At 39.3% G+C, this 21,452-nt stretch overlaps 1 long non-coding RNA gene across 5 annotated transcripts in view; it reads left to right on the forward strand.

Moving 5' to 3' along the window:
* The window catches only part of LOC310880950, a 57,548-nt gene extending 40,348 nt beyond the window's left edge, over positions 1–17,200 (forward strand). For all 5 annotated transcript variants that reach the window (XR_014572008.1, XR_014572009.1, XR_014572010.1 and 2 more), the window contains one exon: positions 14,693–17,200. This is a non-coding gene — a long non-coding RNA (uncharacterized lncRNA). The remainder of the gene's footprint in view (positions 1–14,692) is intronic.
* The last annotated feature ends 4,252 nt before the right edge of the window (positions 17,201–21,452 follow it).

Consider the following 21,452-nt stretch of genomic DNA (forward strand, 5'->3'; position numbering starts at 1 on the left):
GATAAGCTGGACTAATGGGCTGAGGCCAACTGTATGAGGTTCAATGAGGCTAAGTGCTGGGTCCTGCACTTGGGGCACAACAACCCCATGCAGTGTTACAGGCTGGGGGAGAAGTGGACGGAAAGCTGCCTGGCGGAAAGGGACCTGGGGGTACTGGTTGATAGCTGGCTGAATATGAGCCAGCAGTGTGCTTAGGTGGCCAAGAAGGCCAAGAGCATCTTGGCTTGTATCAGAAATAATGTGGCCAGCAGGATTAGTGAAGTGATTGTCCCCTTGTACTCAGCTCTAGTGAGGCCACACCTCGAATACTGTGTTCAGTTTTGGGTCCCTCACTACAAGAAGGACATCAAGGTGCTGGAGCATGTCCAAAGAAGGGCAGCAAAGTTGGTGAAGGGTATAGAGAACAAGTCTTATGAGGAGTGGCTAAGGGAGCTGGCATTGTTTAGCTTGTAGAAAAGAAGGCTCAGGGGAGACCTTATTATGCTTTACAATTACCTTAAAGGAGGTTGCAGTGAGGTGGGGATCATGTTTTTCTTCCAAGCACCAAATGATATGACAAGAGGAAATGGCTTTAAGTTTCACCAGGGGAGGTTAGGTTGGATATTAAGAGAAATTTCTAAACTGAAAGGGTTGTGCTACATTGGAATAGGCTGCCCAGGGAAATGGTCAAGTCACCATCCCTGGAGGTCTTCAAGAAACTAGATAAATGTTTGGACTTATCAGTACTAGGTTAAAGGTTGGACTAGATGATCTTAGAGGTCTTTTCCAACCTGAATGATTCTATGATTCTACGTGCACTTGTAACCCAGAAAGCCAATCACATCCTGTGCTGCATCAAAAGGAGCCTGGCCAGCAGGTCAAGGGAGGTGATCCTCCCCCTCTACATTGCACATGTGAGACCCTACCTGGAGTACTGCACTCAGCTCTGGGGCCCCCAGCACAAGAAGGACATGGTCATATTAGAAAGAATCCAGAGGAGGGCCACGAGGATGATCAGAGGGCTGGAACAGCTCTCCTATGAAGACAGGCTGAGGGAGTTGGGGTTGTTCAGCCTGGAGAAGAGAAGGCTCCAGGGAGACATTATAGAGGCCTTCGAGTACATAAAGGGGGCCTACAGCAAAGCAGGAGAGGGACTCTTCGTCAGGGAGTGTAGTATGAGGACAAGGAGTAATAGCTTTAAATTAAACGAGGATAGATTTAGAGTAGATACTAGGAAGAAATTCTTTCCTATGAGGATGGTGAGGCACTGGACCAGGTTGCCCAGAGGAGTTGTGGATGCCCCATCCCTGGAAGTGTTCCTGTAGCTCTGTGTAAATTCATAGAATCATAGAATCATAGAATATCCTGAGTTGGAAGGGACCCTTAAGGATCATCAAGTCCAACTCTTGATACCGCACAGGTCTACCCAAAAGTTCAGACCATGTGACTAAGTGCACAGTCCAATCTCTTCTTAAATTCAGACAGGCTCGGTGCAGTGACCACTTCCCTGGGGAGCCTGTTCCAGTGTGCAACCACCCTCTCTGTGAAGAACCCCCTCCTGATGTCAAGCCTAAATTTCCCCTGCCTCAGCTTAACCCCGTTCCCGCGGGTCCTGTCACTGGTGTTAATGGAGAAAAGGTCTCCTGCCTCTCGACACCCCCTTACGAGGAAGTTGTAGACTGTGATGAGGTCTTCATGCTGAAGAGTACGCAGTTATCAGCTAACTTGGCCTTATTGAGTTAACAGTAAATAAATTCAAGCAAAGCTTTGATGCCACACAGAATCAGAGAATCTGAGAATCACAGAATGGTTGAAAGGGATTTCTGGAAGTTATCTGATCCAACCTCCTGCTCAAAGAGGGCCACCAAAATCAGGTTGCCCAGGACCATGTCCAGATGGCTTTTGAAGATCTCTAAGGAGGGAGACTCTTTTCTTTTCTTTTTTTTTTCTTTTCTCTTTTCTTTTCTGTTTTGTTTTTCTTTTTTCTTTTCTTTTTTCTTTTCTTTTCTTTTCTTTTCTTTTCTTTTCTTTTCTTTTCTTTTCTTTTCTTTTCTTTTCTTTTCTTTTCTTTTCTTTTCTTTTCTTTTCTTTTCTTTTCTTTTCTTTTCTTTCTTTTCTCTTCTCTTCTCTTCTCTTCTCTTCTCTTCTCTTCTCTTCTCTTCTCTTCTCTTCTCTTCTCTTCCTTCCTTTCCTTTCCTTTCCTTTCCTTTCCTTTCCTTTCCTTTCCTTTCCTTTCCTTTCCTTTCCTTTCCTTTCCTTTCCTTTCCTTCCCTTCCCTTCCCTTCCCTTCCCTTCCCTTCCCTTCCCTTCCCTTCCCTTCCCTTCCCTTCCCTTCCCTTCCCTTCCCTTCCCTTCCCTTCCCTTCCCTTCCCTTCCCTTCCCTTCCCTTCCCTTCCCTTCCCTTCCCTTCCTTCCCTTCCCTTCCCTTCCCTTCCCTTCCCTTCCCTTCCCTTCCCTTCCCTTCCCTTCCCTTCCCTTCCCTTCCCTTCCCTTCCCTTCCCTTCCCTTCCCTTCCCTTCCCTTCCCTTCCCTTCCCTTCCCTTCCCTTCCCTTCCCTTCCCTTCCCTTCCCTTCCCTTCCCTTCCCTTCCCTTCCCTTCCCTTCCCTTCCCTTCCCTTCCCTTCCCTTCCCTTCCCTTCCCTTCCTTCCCTTCCCTTCCCTTCCCTTCCCTTCCCTTCCCTTCCCTTCCCTTCCCTTCCCTTCCCTTCCCTTCCCTTCCCTTCCCTTCCCTTCTTCCCTTCCCTTCTTCCCTTCCCTTCTTCCTTCCTTCCCTTCCCTTCCCTTCCCTTCCCTTCCCTTCCCTTCCCTTCCCTTCCCTTCCCTTCCCTTCCCTTCCCTTCCCTTCCCTTCCCTTCCCTTCCCTTCCCTTCCCTTCCCTTCCCTTCCCTTCCCTTCCCTTCCCTTCCCTTCCCTTCCCTACCCTACTTTACCCCTGAAAGATCGCACAGCAAAGAACATTACACAGTCTTTTCTAATAGAAGTCTATATGAAGACTTTTTCTTCAGAACAGGTAGTTACATCTAGGGTTCAGTAAACTGGGTTACAATGAAAAGGAACTAGTATAGAATAGATAATCCATGCAATATTTTGTGGATTTAGACAACGTCCCCCCGTTTCAAAAGTGCAATTCGTAATCTCCAGTTTGTGTATTTGAATTTATTAAATTACAGTTTGACTCATCTGCTTGATAGAATATGTGTTTCTGAGTTGATTAGGAAACAGGTTTTATTCTGAGAGCTTTTCTGCCAGCTCTTAAACATATCTCATCAGCTAATAAATTTCGAAGCTTGATTTAAATTACATGATTCAACAATATTAATCCATACTTAAGATTTTTCAATTAAAATTCTAGAATTAGCACCAGCTGTAGTTTGTTCCATTTACTTTGAATAATCTAGGTGTCCCATATTATCAAGTCTAGTTTTAACATCATCATGAAAGAGTAGAGATTTTCTTTCTTCGGTAGATAATTTCTGTACTATTTTCCATTCTACAGCCAAATAGCCTAAATTATGTCAGTTTCTTTTGTGCTTGCTTTAAGGAGCTTATAAAAGCATTGTAGGCCATAGAGTGGAACTGTTCCTTTCTTTTCTTACAGAAAGAATACTGAAAGATACCAAGATCAATCTTTATATCTTTGAATCCTTAAAGCTGTGTTTTGTCATAAGTATAACAAACAAACAAACAAAAATCAGAAATGAAGTCAATCTAGGAAAAAAGTTTATCTTGCTTTTCACCAAGCAACTTTTAAACTGAACAATTTCAATAAAATCTTGATCCCTCTCATTTATCTCTGCTATGAGAAAGTTCCTTATTTCTCTCATAAGTTGCTGGGCTTCATTTGCATTTAAAATTCCCCATTTCCTATGTGTTTCTCTGCCTGCCTCAGTGTGTTATTCAGATATTTATTCCAGTAGAGTTTGTGCAGCTTCGTTTTTGAGAAAAGGCCAAATCTTCTGGAGCAGGAAGATTTTTTACTTCTGGTCCACAGTAAAACTAGCATAACAAGGAGTAAAGGAGAACTTCCTCTCTTAGCCCCAACTACTTCAATTATTTACAACTATCTTTATGTTCACATGACAAATACATAACATAAATATACTTTTTGTTAGAACATTTTGCATTTATGTACAAATTAGTTAATTCTCATTTGCTTTACTTCTGTTCATTTGTTCAATGACAAAAAAAATATATATAGATAATGAAAATAATGGATAAATTTTCTTACATTTTCATTGGTGAAAGAGGACTGGAAAATATATATATATATATATATATATATATTTTTTCCCCCCAAGAATCTGAGAAGAAGAATTTTCTGAAAAATTAAAAGATTCTGAAAGAGGAATCTCTATAGGTGGAGAAAATTCTACTCTGTAAGATTTTATTACTGCAAAAATCATTTTTTCTGTATGTAGAAACATTTCTTTTTGTTAGCCCAAATATTTTTAATCACATGCATTTCCATTATAGCAATAGCGAATATAATAAACTCTACCTATGCTATATGTAAGTGATAAGATTCAGGAGCGTAGTCCAGTGTTTTCAAAGTGAGTAGTTTTTTGGATAACACAGATCTTCTATTTTCCTACTTAAGAAAATTAAAACTGCATTTTTAAAACAGCTTTACCTCAGTGCTCTTTAAAATAGTTTTTCTTTAAATTATGTCATCTTAAAAACTGTCACTTAGCAGCACTGGAAGCTTTTGAAAGTCTCAGCTGTGTTACCCAAACCATTCTTCACAGAGTAAGGCACAAACTAAAAAAAAAAAAAAAGGTATATATATATATACACATCTATCTTTTTTTTCTGTTTTGTTGTTGTTGTTGTTGTCTGAAGTAATCGTAGCAGATTTCTGCTTTTCGTTTGTGTTTGTGTTTACACACATCAGCTGACGCCTAACACTGAGGGGGTATTTTGGATACAGTCTGGTCATGACACAATGCTGCTGTCAAACCAGTAATCAAGACAACATATTTTGCAGAAAATGTTTACGAAAAGACTTTTATTGCGAAAGACTAAGTAATGTGCTCTGTTGTGTGGTCTTTATGGGGGAAAGAAGGGCTTCTATTCATCTGATCACAGCACTCTAATTTCCTTTGTATGCTTATGTATTGACATAGCAAAAGCTACGTCAGCAGCAGTAGCAAGAACAGCCAAATGGCATTTACAGGTTTCTCATCCCACTACTTCTCCCAGAGTTCATTCTTTCTTATCACCAACTTCAATGTACCCTGGCCTCTCTATAAACAGACAAGTAAATTATTCTTCCCCACAGTAGATTCTCGTGTTCAAGGAGATGCATTTCCATCTACAAAGACAGCATCTTCCTCAGATGTAACAAATACAGAGCCAGCTTGCAGCACAAAACTCCAACTGTCTTACTAAAACTATGGAGATGGATAAATTTTTCCTTCCTCTAAATCAGACAGACCTCACCAGGGAACTCATTATCTTTGAGGGTCCTTTGAGGGTTTTGTTATTTCACTTTGCTGATCCACTCCATCTCTGTCATCAATATAGTAAAAGGATCAGTGATGTTTTGTCCTGTTTTTTGTTTGTTTGTTTGTTTGTTTGTTTTCTTATGATACGACTGATGCTCTCAAAGTTTGTTTTGAGAAGAGAAAGAGCAAAGGATTATTTTTTTTCCCCTGAGGTTTATAAATGTTAGATTCCAAAATGGTGTAATTGGATTTACAAAGTTTTTCTTCCTGAAGTAGCAATAAGCAAAAAGTAAAATCTGCTCCTGAGCACCCTATGTTTATATGAATAAAAATATTAAGATCTTGACATGAATTAAAAAGCGAAGATTTTAAAATCTGAATACATATCCAACTTTACAGATGGACTCCAAACTATGATGAGACTAGTTCAAATCCCCAGAATATAACATGCCTGAACTTTGTAAGGGGAACTAAGTCCAGATCTGGATTTGAGTTTATCTGGTAGAGCCCATCTGTATTTTGAAATCACATTACACGAGTGTGTGGGATGCATGTGAGAGTGGAATACTTGATGAGGGCTGCTATCGACCTGAAACAAAATACGTTTAATGAACATGTGTGCTCAAAGAAAAACTTGACAGGTGGCACCCTAATGGGATGAACCTACGCAAATTTGCCACCTTTAACCAGCATACTGTTTGTAGAAGCAAACCGACAGACCTGACTGGCTTTGTTGACACAGCTTTAAAGCAGGCCATTGTTTCGCAAGACACGCTTGATTTCAAGTTTTTTTGTTTCTGCTTCTTTTTTTTATTATTATTTTTTCCTCTTTTCTTGTCACGGATGGTGCAGAACTTGCTCCTGCTCATCACTCTCTTTTAATCTGGCCCAGTGATGAAGCAGACGACTGGGGCGAGCTTGGCAGTTGAAGAATCCAGATGCTAAACTCCAGGATTAATTTCTCTAGCAGAGGCATCTGGGAGTCAGATCCTCTCCCCTGACTTTCCTGGCAGCTTGGTTTAACCCCCAGCAATCCAAAAGGCTCATTTTTGTTTTAAACTGGGAGTTGTTATTCTGGCAGGTAAAGGACTGCCAGATTGCCTTTGTCAAATGAAGGAATTTGTATTTAAATATCAGTGCCTCAATTTTCCCAGGTTTGGGAGCTGAGTCACTGAAGACCTCTGTATTCAATAATGATGCTTTCCTTTGGCATCTTCCTCAGAATATGACAAAAGAATGAAGTTGACATTAGCGAGAGAGAACAATGAAGAGGAGGAAAAAAAAAACAAAAACAAAACAACACAGATACAGTGACATTAAAACAGGGAAACACAATCCTGATCCATGAAGAGTGACAGTCAAAGTAGCTTTATTGATGTAGAAGTGTAAAATTTGTGTAAATGAGATCAGGTCAACATCATTTGACCTTATCTTTTTCTTCTTCTTCTTCATTATTTTTTTTTCCTTGAGAAATGACCTTCTTTTATACATCATGACAGGGAAATAATCTGCAACAGAACCACAGAATGAAGAAATCTTGCATTCTTCCAGTAAACTTTTTCCCCCTGTAGCAGTAGTACTTCATGAAATTAAGCCCTGAACATTAAAACTCATTTCAGATTTTACATCATGCATGCTGTAGTTGCATTGACTATCAGTCATCAGAAGCCCTAAAGCTCTATAAACACAGTACGGATTTCTAGTGATAGTATGAATATAATGCACTGGCTTTTTAAAAACAACATTTTTATTGAGCAATACAGGTTCAAGATGCACCACATACATATAATTTCACAGCAATTTAATTAGGAATAGAATTAAGGTAACAAATGAGATTGAAAGTGTAACTACTATAGAAAATACTTAACAACAGCTGTATGTAATATAGTGAATGGTCAGTTTCACTTTTGAAACCAGTTCCTTTTATATGACCATAAGTAAACTAATATATGAACTTTTGAAATATCACATCAACTACTGGTTAAAACAACAATGAAAAAACAAAAACATATATAACAACAAACATAGCCCACATATAGCCCACATTTCAAAAACAGATGGGGTTATGTTCAAACTTTTTTTTTTCTCTTCCTGCTAATGGGTCATTCAAACACATTTTACAGCTTCTCTTTATGAATACTTCCTTAAAAGAGGAATTTCAGTAAGCTTTGTGGAACAGTAGGAAAAACTGAAAGTCCAGAGTTAGCATTGCTAGCACAGAGACAGAAGGTGATCTTAAATGTTACATTTATGTTAAAGAGTTATTCTGCTGCCTCTAGTAGTGTTCTTGTCCAAAAGGGCTCTTTAGGGGATAAGTTAGAATCCAGCTCTGGCAGAGGACAGAGAAAGCTACAGTATGGGATTACTCCTTTGCCTTCTTGGGTGAGTACTTTCTACCTAGAAAAGTAGACATAAATCTTACCTTGAAGGCAATCAGTGAGTTTATGCACATTGTTTCCACATTTGTGTTGTATCCACAGTTCAGCTAACACGCAGTCAAAATCAGATGGATTTTATTTAAGATGATAATATTGTGTGCGCAGTTTAAGTAGTGCGTCTGCTTATGTGTTGATCTGAAAAGCGATCTGAGAGTTTTTTTGGCTGGTATCAAGCTCTAATATGATGCCAAGATCCATGACCTATGGTTCACTGGTGGTGGCAGAGGTCTCCGAGTTGTTCGTGAGTAATAAATTACATGCTCTTGATTAGAGAATTTTGGAGTATGGCTTTGGTCAAGGCCTTGTCAAGCAAAATAGAAGCAAGAAATGATGGATCAGCACAGGGATTAAAGTCTGATCTGAAGAAACACATTGAGGTGTCTCTGAGGATAATCAGACCTTTACTCCAATTAAGGAAAAGTCACCGGTATTATATATCTGAAAAGAACATGAGTAGTCTCTAACCTGTGTTCATGGCACCTTGTAAAATTAGGGTTTTCTTGCCTGGGGCAGGATCCTTTATAGCAAGTATGTTGCAAGATGGTATTAAGTCACCTGTCTGCACTTAACTGCAGCCCCTCTCCCTTCCAAGCACTGTCATCATGGGCTAAGTCCTGACACCACCAAAATCAAAGACAAAATTCCAACTAACTCTTCTGCTGCTATGACTACCGTGTTTTACATTACAAACATATCTTATTTGATTTGTGATAGATAGGAAATTTTGCATTTTGGGCTGAATAGGAGAAAGAAAAATCAGTGCTTCTCATTGAAAGGAGTTTATTTGTGAACTGTTTAGCTTTATGTAATTTGTAGTTTTATCAATCTGCAGACAGCCTCTGGTGGGAATTTTGGTGGGAATGACACCCAATGTTTTTAATTTTTAAGATATTTTGTCCTTTTCTTCAAAACTGCCGCAATTCACACTGAGTTACTCTTTAGAACATCCTAGCTCTGGTATCAGAGAACTAGCACAGAATATAAAGTCTCAGAAAAAATATTCCTCTTAAGGAGATCACTTCTGTCAAATAAAACAAGAAAAAGCCTTGTCATTTTTAAGCACCTTTTTCAGTGTTTGTAACAGGAGGCATGAAGTCACTGTGAATGGTTCATCATGTCAGGATAGTGAATTATTCAGATATTTGAATCACTGAAATAGCTATTTAGCACTAAGGTTTATAAAAAAGGACATGGGTGGTGATGTCACAGTAGAATTATTTAATTTAGTCATACCATTTTCAAAATAAGAATTTGAAGGTGTGTTCTTCAATCATGTCATTAAGGCATATAATCTCATTGTTAATTTAGAGTTAGAGACTGTATGTTGTCTCTAAACAATGTTGATATTACGCTTTTATTCATTTATATGGGTCCTGATGATATCCTTGCTTGGCAAATTGCTACTGTGAGAAACTCTGTAGATCAATTTAATTTTCAGTAAAACCTTGCTACAAAAACAACCAACCAACCAACAACAACAAAAAACACCATCCTATGATTAATCCAGCAGAGCAGGTAAAAAGTGTAGGAACTTTTCTTAAGAGACATAAATTACTTTTTTTATTCACATATATAAACAAATTGGTTTGAATAAAGGAACATTCCGAACAATAGCAATCAAACCAGCCATTTTTCATTGAAAAACTGAAATTTTGTGCCAAACTGACTTTTCTTTATCACATCTATGTCTGTTCCTAAAATATTTAAGAATTTCAATATGTTTTTGAATCAGATGCTTGAAGGTGTGGGGTTGTGTCATGCTGGTTGGAAACCAATAGCTCATCTGAAAATGCAGAAATACTACACTGCATTTATAGAAGAAATGGAAGGTATAGTGGCTAAACATGAGTGAGTAGGCCTGATTTTTTTTTTTTTTTTTGGAAAGAAAGCATTACGCAACGTCTCCGTGGTTCTTCAATTGGTCTTCTAAATTTTTTTGTAATACTTTGTACAAAACCACTAACTAGTCTTTCCTTTTCAAAACTTTATCAAACTGAGATTTTTGAATTTCTAGTTGATAACCTAATATAAACAAGTGTGCCCTTGGTGTCTAGAAACTGGATGCAAGAACCTAAGACCTTAAAAAAAGAAAAAATAATAATATATATATATATATTCACTTTATTCAGTTTTATATTCCAGAAAATGAAAGGGCCATTAGGTGTCAATTTTAACAGAATGTTCCTTCTTGAGTTGCACCTAGGAAGGATTGTCAATGAAAAATGTTCACTTGTGAAGTATTTCAGAGCAAGTAATTAAACTGCAGCTCCCTCTGTTCCATGGCTTTTATTTGGACTTCAGTTGACTGTGTCACCCTTTTGCTCAGACAAATGCTGTTAAATGCTCTTTTGAACTCTTATGCTCTAAAAATGTATTTTTCTTTAGTTCTCTTGACATACCAAATCAGCTGTGGAATGTGAAAGTATAAGTATATGAGATACATATGGCATATTTTGCCTTCTTCCTAAGAAGAAAATATAAGGCCAACAGATCTGGCAAGCAGTCTTTGCCTTTTGAGCCTTGATAACATCTTTTACACACGAGGTCCTTTAGTAAACTTTTGAATCTAATCTTGAGTCAAACACTTCACAGCAGAAATTGTGTCCTTATTTATTTATTTATTTATTTATTTATTGGGACAGAAATCTAATCTAAATCTATGAGGCAATCAAAAGATTATTTACAAGGATGTTATTATGCTCCATATACTATATAAATATCAACTTGTGGGAAATAGTGTACAAGACATAGTCAGAACAAAAATTATCACAATTCCTATGTCCATATATGTTCAGTCATTGCCATAGTATTCTTTTGTGTGTGTGTGCCTTTTTTTTTTTTTTTTAATAATGTGTCATTATTAGGTTATTTGTGTTCCAGTAGTGCCATTTCTGCAGAGTGAATGTCTGCCTGAATAAAATGGAATTGTATTCTTATTTCTAACAAAACAGAGATTTTTCATTTAATAAGAGATATATAATTCCATTAAGCATCAGATTAAACTAATAGATGTTAGGAGCAAGGGGTATAAGAATCAAAGGGTTAAGTCTTTCAGCTGACAGAGGCAGCTTTGTCCTAATGACACCTTTCATTAAAATATCTGCTTAAAAAAGTTAGGTTTTTGCCCCCTCATTCCTATTGAAAAGCAGTTCCACAAACTGAGTCCTCTGTGTTAGAAACCTTTTCTTAATTTCCAAACTAAATGTATTCATAGCTAGATAATATGCATTTGTACTTGTTCCAAGATCATCCTTTTGTTTAAGTATTTCTTCTCTCTCTCTGGTGTTTATCCCTGATGCACTTGAAGGGAATAGTCACAGCCTCCTCTGGCTTTCATTTTGTTATGAGAAAACACTGGATGTTTATCTCAGGAGATACTCTCCATAATTCCAGTGATCCTACAAACTCTTATTTGTACCCATTTTAGTGTGAATGAATACTTTTTATCATGAATGGCAAAAATTGTGCATGATAGTACACACAGGTCTTTACTAGTATACTGTACAATGGTGTTTGTGATTTCTATTCTTGCCTAGAAATATTTGGTCTAATGCATCCTAAGTTTGCCTGTTTTGCAGCTGCATCGCCTTCATAGCCTATAGTCATCCTGTGACTAACTGAATGCAGTTCTTACCCTTACATTCTTTCAAACTGAGGAACTCCCGTTTGATAGCAAGAGCATTGTTATTCATTCCAAATTACATTACATTGTACTCTATACTATTCACTTTAATTTCTATTAGTATAATTTACTAAATCAAATTCTTTTTTGCAGTCCATATCTGTCACTTCTCCTTCATTTCTTTTATCTGCTAGTCATTTAAAATCATCTACAAAGAATATCTAGCTAGTCTATTAGCCTGGCTATCATAATTTTAATGAGCTTGTTTTTGTTTTTGTTTTAAATCTTATTTTATGTTTACTTTTATATCTTAACTCATGTTTTTCTTCAAATTAGTTCTAAATTAGTACATAATGATAATTATACAAATAACTTTTTTTTTTTTCCTCAACTCTGGTGGTGCTATCTGGCTTGAAAACAACAGATACACCCCTCTGAAAGAGTTAAAATTAGATGAGATATCATTTCATCTTTCTGATAGGGATTATCCTGTCCTCCATTTTGAGTGCATTGAATATCTAGAGGGAATTTTTTTTATGTATATATATTTTTTTTTCTGCATCTTACTTATGGTAATTTACATTTGCAGACCCTGATTTCTAAAAACTAGCTTGCCTCTTCTGGTACGCTTAATGCCCTCAACTTTACTGAAAACTGAGGCAAAATATTAATTCAGTTTTGGGGTCATGTCTAGATTATATTTAATCTCTTTCCTTGATCTATTTTTAATTATGTGGATAAGGAACTTTTCAGTATTTGTTTTAATATCCTTTGCAAGATGTAATTTATCTTGGCTTTTGCAGTTCTCACTTTTTCTCTAAACATATTGACCTGTAACACACAACTCTTGCTACTGATTAAACCCTTTTCTTTTTCTTGCAGCCTTACTGCTTTTCTTACTTTTAAAGACACTATTCATCCCCTTAGATCTGAGGCTCTTTTCTACAAGTTTCCTTTACTTTGCTTGTAATGAAAATTGAAGAAAATTCCTGTACTTATTACTAAGTCAGATTCTAAGTCTCTGCCACATTCAATTCCACTCTTGCAAGTTTTCTCTTTTGAATTTAAACCTTAATTACAGAGGTGCTTTTATTTGGTTCCCCTTCACTTCTGCTGAGTCACTCACAACCACTTGATCCGAAGTTACACCACTTACAACCACTTGATAAAGAGTTTTTAATAGCAGTGCCTCATCTGAGTCTCTACTATCACAGAATTCCTATTAGGAAATATAATTAATATGAATTCATATGAATTTATCAGAAGTAGACAGTCACCCCTTGTATATATAAGTATGAACAGCTGCATTTCTACCATTGTTAGAAGACTGACTCTATTCCCCATTTGTAGAAATGACCTGAGGAGGAAAACAAAACAAAACAAAACAGCAAACAACAAAAACAAACAGACAGGAAATGATCACTGGTAAACTTTGGAGATGACACAGTAATTGAAGGAAGACAGCCAAGTAGTAGTGAAGAAAAAGGATTACTGCCACTGCACTATTCAATCTGTCAAGGCAGACTGCACCAGCAAATAAAATGTATTTTATTATGGCTCAAGGTAACATTTAGAATAAAATAACATGATTATATAGACAAAGAAAATGTCCATGAAAGAAGAGAATAAATTGCTTAAGATCTAGGACTAGATCTTGTCCTGAGTCCTCTATTTCAAAGCTATCCGAAGAGCAGGGTCACTCTGACTGTTGGTTTAATTCAATGCTAATTATTCAGTGGAAAGTAGAAAAACTTGTAGGAGAGATAGAGACCCTCTCTAATGAAAGAGTCAAAATATGCAGGAACCCAATTTACAGGAAGGATTGTATCTTTCATATATCATCGTGTAGTGGGTTTACGTGGCAAGGTTTTGGTAGCAGGGTCCATGGGGGTGACTTCTGTGAGAAGAATCCAGAAACTGCCCCATGTTAGATAAGGGGCCCATCGCTGGCCAGAGCCGAGCCAATAAGCAAAGCTGTCTGCGTCTCTGTGAGAGCAGATTTAAGAAAGGGGGGAAAAAAAAAAACTTGTGAAGAGAGAGGAGTGAGAACCAGCCCTGCAGCCCCCAGGTCAGTGCAGCAGGAGGGCAGGAGGTGCTCCAGGCACGCAGCAGCAGTTCCCCTGCAGCCTGTGGAGAGGCCCCTGGTGGAGCAGGCTGTCCCCCTGCAGCCCATGGGTCCCACACGGAGCAGATCTCCACGCTGCAGCCCGTGGAGGAGCCCCCGGTGGAGCAGGTGGATGTGGCCTGGAGGAGGCTGCGGCCCATGGAGAGCCCCCGCAGGAGCAGGCCCCGGGCCGGAGCTGCAGCCCGTGGAGAGGAGCCCACGCAGGAGCAGGGGGTCTGGGGGGAGCTGCCGCCCGTGGGGGACCCGTGCTGGAGCAGTTTGCTCCTGGGGGATGAACCCTGTGGTACGGAGCCATGGGGGAGCAGTTCTTGAAGATCTGAAGCCTGTGGGCAGCCCCCGCAGGCTCAGTTCGGGAAGGACGGCATCCCGTGGGAGGGACCCCAGGTGGAGCAGGGGCAGGGAGTGACCGTGAAGGAGCAGCTGAGACGAAGTGCTGTAGCCAAACCGCAGCCCCCATTCCCCCGCCTCCCTGCACCACTCGGGGGAGGAGGTAGAAGAAGGTGAAGGGGGGGGGCGAGGGGGGGTGGAGGAGGAAGGTGTTTTTTGTTTCTTTGCTTCTCACTTCTCTAGCTTGTTAGTAAGAGGCAATAAGTTTTACTGTCTCCCTGCTCTGAGTCTGTTTTGCCCATCACGATAATGGTTGAGCGATCTCCCTGTCTTTATCACAACCCTTCAGCACTTTGCATCATATTTTCTCCCACTTTCTCTCTGAGGAGAGGGACTGAGAGAGTGGTTGTGGTGGAGCTTGGCTGCCCACCCGAGTGTAACCACCACACATGGAAGCTCAAAAATTAACCTGTTCATAAAAATACAGTAATTATTTCTCCACTGGCTGAACTTTATGAGATAAGATGGGCCCAGAAAGGTAAAAGCAGAAAACAAAATAAGGTTGTTTGATAATCATTTTTACACTACTTATGTCTTCAAGAGGAAAAATTCTTCTACTTTTTGCTGATGTTATTTCCATTTTTTTCAGAGAATCACTTTGTCTTTTGGTCATCCTAGTTGTAAGTTTTTTTTTGTTTGTTTTTTTTTTTTTTTTTAGGAACTGGTTTGTCTCTTCTCTCTTTTCTCTTATTATTAGGGCAGTCTGGTGACGTTCCGACTGACTGGAAGAGGGGAAACATTACCTTGATTTTTAAAAATGGAAAAAAGGAAGACCCAGAAAACTACAGTCTCACCTCTGTGCCTGGCAAGACCATGGAGAAGATCCACATAAATGCAGGTTGGGCGGAGAATGAACTGAGAGCAGCCCTGAGGAGAAGGACCTGGGGGTGTGAAACTCAACATGAGCCAGCAATGTGTGCTTGCATCACGGAAAGCCAACTGTATCCTGGACTGCATCAAAAGAAGCCTGGCTAGCTGGTTGAGGCTAGCTGGTAGCCTCTTCTCTGCTCTTGTGAGACCCCTCGTGGAGTACTGCATTCAGCTCTGGGGCCCCCAGCACAAGAAGGACAAGGTCATATGAGAAAGAGTCCAGAGGAAAGCCACGAGGATAGAGCACCTTTTCTGTGAAGACAAGTTCCGAGAGCTGGATTCAGCCTGGAGAAGAGAAGGCTCCATGGAGACATTATAGCAGCTTTCTGGTACCTAACTGGGGCCTGCAGGAAAGCAGGAGGGACTCCTTGTCGGGGAGTGTAGTATTAGGGCAAGGACTAACAGTTTTAAACTAAAAGAGGATAGATTTAGAGTAGGTACTAGGAAGAAATTCTTTGCTATGAGGACGGTGAGGCACTGGACCAGGTTGCCCAGAGTAGTTGTGGATGCCCCATCCCTGGAGAAAGCTGGTCTAGTGGAAGGTGTCCCTGCCCATGGCAGGGGGGTTGGAATTAGACAATCTTTAAGGTGCCTTCCAGCCAAACCATTTTATCATTCCAGATTTTGTGTCTCTAGAATGAGTCTCCTAGTCTTAGCTCAGCCATGTACTTGTTGCATAAAATTGAATGAGCCATCCCATATCTTGCCTCAGATTTACCACCTGTGGAATGGTATAAATTATTTCTCTTTCTGCTTCTAAAGTGATATTTTACAGTCTCTCTTTCTCTCTCTATACTCTCACTGCTCTCTTCATATTTTTCCAACTGTTGGATGATGACAATGCAATGCTCTTGGCACTGTTGTTTTCTCCCAGTATGTTTTACACATTACACTTTACATTTTAATCATTGAATAGAGACCATAAATATCCCTGGGAAAAGGTAGTGGATCACTGGACTCTGCTCTTACGTGTTTTTATTGTCTTGGCACCTTAATTCTTGATTCACAAAGGCTCAGTTTCAGTAAATAAGATAGAAAGTATTTTCCTCTTTCATTTTTTCCGTACTGCCACTAGGCTGTAGTCTGGAGCTGAGAGTTCTGGCATTAGGGTTTGAAGGTTTAATCTTGGGTCAAAATGGGCCTAGAATCCAATTTTATGTGTAAACACTTGAATCAAAAGGCTGTGCTGTAAAAGGCCTATAGATAATCTCTTCCTTTTTGTAAAGACCTTGTTTTAGGTGTGAGCTCTACTTAGCTTTTTCAAAGGCTAACTGATGATTAGGTTCTGTGCTTCTTAGCCTAGGTGGAAGTACCTAATAACAGCCCTGATTTAGAGTTCTGTCTGGGGAAGGGACAGGACTGCTAACACATCTCACAGATTCAGCATTTTTTGTTGGAACCTCCCTGAGTTGAACAGGGAGTGGAAGTACTTTTCCCTGGGCTTTAGATTCCACTCCGTGCAGCAGATATAAGCTATTAGTGTAGGACATAACCCAATATGGACAAGTAAAAAAGGTGCTGTACAACATCTGATTATGCACTCAGAGAGGATGTAGCATTTGTACAGAAGTCTGTGAAAGCTGTTCTCAGAAAGGGGTGGCAGGGGCAGTCCATGCTTACTATCGCTGGTAGCATAGCCATTAGCACAATAAAACTCTGTGGGACTTAGATTTCTAGACTGGGGAAAAAAGAAAAAAGAAGTAGGAAATACATTTATTGTCTATTTCATTTCTTAATTGGACCTCTGAAAAGGATTCGTATTACTAAGTATGTAATCTATTACATTTCTGAGAATGGCATTTTTTAGATGCCTTGAAATGGGTGACTCCTTTCTTAAGACAGGATAATGGTGGACTACATGCATTATATATTTTACATCTGAAGGAGAGAGACTACCATGCTAGAATTTTTATGGCATGTCTTGATCTCTAATTTACTCACACATAAAATGTACTTATCCAAATATGTAAACAGCAAGTCAAGCAAAAAATCTCTTTGCAGATTCTTATTATTTGGTACCAAATGCATGTGAGACTCTTGTCCCCATCTGCCTGCTTCATCTTAGGTAAGAAAACATCATATTAATTGTGACTATCATATTAATTACATTTGATTGTTTGGGACATGAGTTACTGGATGTATTTCTCAGTGCAGGTGGCACAGTTTCCAATATGATGCACTATAGCAATCATGAAAAACTAAACAATTTATTTATAATTTACTCTGAAAGAGTGAAATTTAGTTTTTAGAGAAAACATGTAGATCTTTCAATCATTAAGGAAATTACAGCCACTTTTGTTGTACTAATTTCTCTTTTATAATAAAATTTTGCTTAAGGAAGAAAAATTAGTTGACTGTAATTGATTTCTATTATATTTTTTTCTTTTATGCTACACCTGTCATCTTATCTGCATGTCTCTCCAGTTTAAGGCTACAGAAATGGCTGTAGCTGAAGGTGATATTTGTGATGTGCTGTGGATTGTATCGAAATCTTTTGAACTCATTTATGCTATGATATTCTATGGCAGATTAATTAAAATAATTCACAGTTACTTCAGCCTGGGATGGAGAATGGGAAACTAGTCTCAGATGTGAAATGCACTCATCAGATTCAGTCACTGCTTGATTACTCTTGCATCCATCACATTTGTTCTGTGGTGAGTTAACGTCAGTATTTTGGTCATGGAAAAAATGGGAGATGAATGCTTTTGTGGTAAAAAGACAAGTCTTTTCCCACTGGCAACACAAATACGCTTTCTGTATGCCTACAGAAGTGAGGTGAACAATGGAAAATACTTCCCTGTTTTAAACACTCCATCAAAAGCTCTGTGCGATTCACCTCTGTGACCTGTTTGAGCCTCTGTTCAGCAGGGAAGCAAAAAGCAGGAGTTTGACTCTCTCTCAGCCCCACACTCTCACAGCACACTACTTCAGCCAATCTACAAGTCTGACCATAAACGGCCTGAAGAGATGACAACCTTTTATTTCTCTGGGTATTTAAAATTCACTGCAGGAGGTAAGAAGTCGTTCAGCTGTCTTTCTTTGTTTTATTGTGTCCTTCATAAATGCCCAAATTAAAGAGTCTTTCGCAGTTATCAATAGCTAGCAATCTTTTTAGCTTCAGTGGCCAACAGCTTTAAGTTTTTTAGGGAAGTGTATTCTGCAGTGAACAATGAAGAATTAAAAACTCATCTAATAAAGCTGATTTCAACTGTCTTGGTGTTAGGAAAGAAAGGTTTTCTCTGCATTTAATGGTGTCATATGACTCAGATGAGACTTCAAAAAATCTTTGTACTCATTTTCTCATTTTTCAGCTGAAATTCAGCTAGGCTGGGACATGTTAGTGTGTTTACCTTCAATACCCCCTGCTGTTCTTCCAGGGATCTGTGATGACCCATGTCTTTATCTGCTAGTTCCTGGCTTATTCTGTCACATTGCCAGTGTTAGAATGTGTGTTATGTGCATTTCAGACCCCTGAATGTGATAATGACCTTTGGGTCTGAGAAGGGTACTGAGATGCCAGAACTGAGATGTGATGCTTTACATTTGCAGTCTTTGATTCATGAGTACATTTGGGAAAATTACTTCTGAAGGAAAAAAAAAAAAAAAAAAAAAGAAAGATTGCTTTAAAAACAGAAATAACTTGTTTGAGCCTGCCAAGCTTGTGAACCTAGGACATGTCTAATTGAACTCAGCAGTGAAAGATGCGCGTTGTGGGGTCTCAGTCTGCTGCGTTGTACATTATGCAATTTCAGTGAAGAAGTAAGCCCAAAAGCTGAATTTGATACTGAAGCTACAGTGAACATCACAGCTGCTTGACAAAGTAATTTTTTCTTTTTTCTTTTTTCTTTACATTCTGATTCTAATTCTCTTAGCAAGACTAATTCATGTTTTACATATCCACAGTACTCTTAAAATGTGAATCAGTCTTAGCAACTCTTTATGACAGTTTGGCTGTGGAGTCTGAAAAAGGGGTGGGAGGAATCAGTCTGTAGTTAAAAAAAGATCATAGAAGAGTACTGTGCTAGAAATTGTAGTACAATTCAACTGTTCCCAGATATTTGATAAAGATGTTAGCCCACATTTATACTTTGAGAAAACAAAAGTAATAGGGCTTTTGTATCCTAGCACTGGGTACTCCAAAGTCCTCCAAAAGCTTCATAGTCTTTTCCAAATTTTCACCTGCATTTTACTTAACATCACGTTCCCATTTTAAAATTAAGAGGAAATAGATTATTTTTGTTTTGTTTTGTACTGTGACAGTATAGACAGTCTCAAGACAAAATCACAGTTCCACTGGCTAAATGCAGTACAAATATACAGCCAGACATAACGTGTGTCACAAAAAGTGGCAATCTCAATTGGCACACTGGGTTCTAAGTGAATATTGCAGATGTAGAGACACATTTTGGTTACATGAATTTACTAGGTGTTCTTCCTGCCTTCTGGCAGAAATATATTACGCGATTTAAAAGGACAAACCCTTGTTTTGGATATTATGGAATCTTCCCATTAGGAGGAGAAGTTCATGACAAAGACAGATGTTTATTTCTTCCCACCCTGCTCACTTTGATAAAACGAGGCCCATCTTTCTGTGAGCACAGTTAGGCTCCAACAACAGGCGAATTCGGTTGCTTCCAAATCTTTCCTTATTCAGTACTGTCTTTAAAATCTTAATATTCACCACAGACTTGCTGAGATACTTGACTTGGTTCCTCCTTCAGGTATGCATAATAGCAGCATGCCATGATGAGGATGCCTGGCTTTGGTATCTGTTAGCTGTGGCATCTGCATTGTACTTCAATGCAGAGTAGACCTAGTGCTCCTGTGCTTTGTCTAAAGAATTATCAACACTTCTCTCACTTGTTTTTCAGTTCCCTGTTGTTTCCCACAGGCACAAATATGTTCAGTGGTCAATAATCAATAGCTGGCATTTGCATTCAACCCTCAGCAATGTACTCTGCACTTGCATATAGAATCATAGAATGGTTTGGGTTGGAAGGGATTAAGCCCCCTTCAGGTACTGGAAGGCTGATATAAGGTCTCCCTGGAGCCTTCTCTTCTGTGGGCTGAACAACTGCAACTCCTTCAGCCTGTCTTCAGATGAGAGATGTTCAAGCCCCTTGATCATCTTTGTGGCTCTCCTCTGGACTCTTTCCAATACGTTCCTGTCCTTCTTGTGCTGGGGGCCCCAGAGCTAATCACAGCATTCCAGGTACGGTCTCATGAGAGCAGAGCAGAGGGGGAACCTCCCACAACCTTCTGGCCACACTTCTTTTGATGCAGCCCAGGGTATGCTTGGCTTTCTGGGCTGCAAGTGCACATTGCCAGCTTATATTCAGTTTTTCCTCCACCAGCACCCCCAGGTCCTTCTCATCAGGGCTGCTCTCAATTCATTTTCCACCCAGCTGGTATTTGTACTTGGGATTGCCCTGGCCCGGGTACAGGACCTTGCACTTGGCCTTGTTGAACTTCATGAGGTTTGCACAGGCCCACCTCTCAAGCCTGTCCAGGTCCCTCTAGATGGCATCCCTTCCCTCCAACCTGTGAACTGCACAACACAGCTTATTGTCATTGGCAAACTTGCTGAGGGTGCACTCAGTCACACTGTCCACGTCACCAACAAAGATGTTAAATAGTGCCGGTCCCAATACTAACTCCTGAGGAATGCCACTCGTCACTGATTTCCGCTTGGACATTGAGCCATTGACCACAACTCTCTGAGTGCAGCCAATTCCTTACCCACCAAGTGGTCCATCCATCAATTCATGTCTCTCCAATTTAGAGACAAGGTTGTCACATGGGGGACAGTGTCAAATGCTTTGCAGAAGGCCAGGTAGTTAATGTCAGTTGCTCTTCCCCTACCCACCAGTGCTATAGCCCTGTTGTAGAAGGTCACTAGATTTGTCATGCATGAAGATATCTATATCTATTTAATAGGTGTTTTGTAAGGTGTTCTATTTAATAGGTGTTCGGCCATTTAAATCCGGGGGGGGGGGAGTGCTTACCTGCTCCTTACCTCTATCCCCAGTGACACAAAGCTGTTCAAGCTGTGTTATTAGCTAAACTGTTAGTAGATGAACATATTAGTGGCGTTGAATGTTGAGTGAAGTTGTATGTTCCTTACCCTATGTGTAGAAACATTTCAAAGCTTCAACTCTTATTTTTTTTTTTAAGCTTCAAAATGACCTTTTTCTTTTTAATCACATTACGGATATTTTACACACTGTGATATTTTTGTCCCAGAGTGTGACTGGATTGCTCTTTTAGGCCCTGATTCAGCAAAGCACTGATACATTTCCTGCTTTAAAAATCAGCAAAGCACTAATGTATTTCCTGCTTTAAAAAAAGATTAAAGGTCTTAAAGTAATCCTTGGAAATTCTGCTCCAGCTTATTGAGAATTTTATTTAAAAATTCAGAAACTCTGTTATTCTTCAAACATATCTCTTATGTCTACAATCTTATATATCATAACTTTAACATATTTAATGAACGGATATGAAGCTTTTTTTCTCATTCACTATCTTGTGTTTTCTATGGGAAGGTTCGCAAGGCTCTGATGGCTCATTTATTTGAATTATATTGC

The sequence above is a fragment of the Anser anser genome (assembly GCF_964211835.1).
Source record: "Anser anser genome assembly, chromosome: 1".
In the NCBI taxonomy this organism is placed as follows: domain Eukaryota; kingdom Metazoa; phylum Chordata; class Aves; order Anseriformes; family Anatidae; genus Anser; species Anser anser.